Source organism: Chrysochloris asiatica, unplaced genomic scaffold (genome assembly GCF_000296735.1).
Source record: "Chrysochloris asiatica unplaced genomic scaffold, ChrAsi1.0 scaffold00010, whole genome shotgun sequence".
Lineage (NCBI taxonomy): Eukaryota > Metazoa > Chordata > Mammalia > Afrosoricida > Chrysochloridae > Chrysochloris > Chrysochloris asiatica.
The window spans coordinates 3,957,704-3,960,260 of record NW_006408528.1 but is presented as its reverse complement, the minus strand read 5'-3'; the positions used below and the strand labels follow the sequence as shown (position 1 = coordinate 3,960,260).

Here is a 2,557-nt window from a genome sequence, read left to right as displayed (position 1 = left end):
AACAACATAACCCTGATACCAAAAACAGGCAAAGACATCACTAAAAAAAGAAAATGATAGAACAATAGCTCTTCTGGACATAGATGCAAAAATTCCCAATAAAATCTTAGCCAATAGAATGGAAAAAAATAAGAATGGTACATCATAAGCAAGTAGGATTCATACTAGTTATGCAAATAGTTTGATATTAGAAAAACAATGTAATCTACCACATACATAAAACAAAGGAAAAGAACCACATCATCATATCCATTGACACAGAAAAGGCAAAATCTAACACCCATTCCTGATAAAGTCATTCAACAAAACAGAAATAGAAGGAAAATTCCTCAACACAATTAAAGTCGTATATGCAAAATCAGAGAAGCTCTGGTAGGGTAGTGAGCCGGGCTGCCAATCTCAAGGTCGGCAATTCAAATCTACCAGAGGGGCTGTGAATGAAAGATAAGGACTTATGCTCCCTTACACTTTTAAGAGCTCTTGTAGCATAGTGGTTATGAATCAGGCTGTGGTTATGAAACTACAAGCTGTTCTGTAGGAGAAAGATGAGGCTTTCTGCTCCTGTAAAGATTTACAGCCTCGGAAACCCTGTACAGGGTCACTATGAGTTGGAACCGACTCCACAGCACATAAGAACAACAACAAACCTAGCCTCAAATCATAATCATGTCGAAGTGGAAAGCAGAGATATTTGATGAACTGAAATTTCTATTAAATTTTTATCTATCATTTTCATTTAAATCAATCTCTTTATAATTGGTGGTGGTGGTTTTGTGCCATGGAGTCATTTCTGACTCATAGTGACCCTGCATAGGGTGTCTGAGGCTATAAATCTTTATAGGAGCAGAAAGCCTCATCTTTTCGCTGTGGTACGGCTAGTAGTTTCAACTTGCTGACTTTGAGGCTAGCAGCCTGACTCTTAACCACTATGCTAATTTTGCTGTTGTTCTTAGATGCCATTGAGTCAGTACCGACTCATAACAATGCTTATACACAACAGAACAAAATGCTGCCTGATCCTGGACCAACCTCACAATTGTTGCCATGCTTGAGCCCATTGATGCTGCCATTTTGCCAATCCATCTCGCTGGAGGTCTTCCTCTTTTTCTCTGACCCTCCACCTTACCAAACACAATATCCCTCTCTAGCGACTCGTCCCTCCTGACAATATGTCCGAAGTATGAAAGACAAAGTTTGGCCATCCTGGCCTCCAAGGAGCACTCTGGCTACAATTCTCCCAATACAGATCTGTTGGTTCTTTTGACAGCCTATGGTACTTTCAGTATTTTTCTCCAACACCATAACTCAAAAGCATCAATTCTTCTACTATCTTCCTTATTCACTGTCTAGCTTTCACATGCATATGAGGTTATTAAAAACACCATGGCTTAGGTCAGGCGTACTTTAGTTCTCAAGCTGACATCTTTGCTCTTCAACATTTTAAAAAGGTCTTGTGCAGCAGATTTGCCTAATGCAATATGTCATTTGATTTCATGGCTACTGCTTCCATGAGTGTTGATGGTTGATAAAAGAAAATTTAGGACGCTAATTTAGGACTGTGTCCAAAAATTATATTAACCATTCATGACCTGAATTCTGGTGTATGAGATCAACTTAAATATGATACATGTTTAAAAAAAAAGTCACATGACATTCCTATTTTGTAATAAATAAAGCAATGGTCAACTATTACTCATTAGTAGCTTTCTTGAGCTAAGCTATCAAGTCTGCCCTTTCTGCCTTCTTAATGTCAGCAAAGATTTTTTTTTTCTTCTTCACTAGGATGTGCTTCCTAGAAGTTTCCAAATACTCCACCAGTGTGCCCTCTCCCAAGGTGATGCCTTTGCTCTCATTGGTATCCATGTAAGAGAATCTTGGAGCTGGGCCAGTCTTGGGCCCAAATAAACCATGCAGATTTGGTCCAGTCTTGTGCTTGCTTCCCCATTCCACAGTGTATCCCTGGGCACACTTCTGAACAAAAATGTTCTTGCCCTTGTCAACATCACTCATTTTGAATGCATTTTCTTTTTGCAAATGACACAAAGGTAAACACTCAGAAGCCTGCTGTCTCCTGTATGCTATTCTTGATGTCATCCCACAACACTTCTTTCTTGGGTCATTAGTATCTAGTTCATCAAATCCATTCTTGAGATGATCTCTAAATTTAGGTGAGATATGTTCAAGGTCATATTTTGCTGTCATGGATGTGTTTTTAATTTTATTCACCTTCAGCTTGAACTTACATATGAGCAATTGATGGTCTATTTCACAGTCTGCTCTTGGCCTTGTTTTTGCTTTTCCATTGTTCCTTTTCACAGATGTAGTCAATTTCATTTGGTGAGGTCCACGTGTATAGTCTTCTTTTGTTTTTAAAAAAATGTATTTTCAATGAAAACGTCATTGGTCTTGCATAATTCTATCATGCTATCTCCTGCATGATTTCAATCACCAAGGACATATTTTCCAATGACTGATCCTTCCTCTTTGTTTCAACATTTGCATTCCAATCACCAGTAATTATCAATATATCTTATTTGCATGTTTGGTCAGTTTCAGA

The 2,557-nt window shown here is 38.2% G+C and overlaps 1 pseudogene; it reads right to left on the bottom strand.

Moving 5' to 3' along the window:
* Window positions 1-1,689: 1,689 nt before the first annotated feature.
* LOC102835866 lies at window positions 1,690-2,010 on the bottom strand (annotated as a pseudogene).
* Window positions 2,011-2,557: the final 547 nt, after the last annotated feature.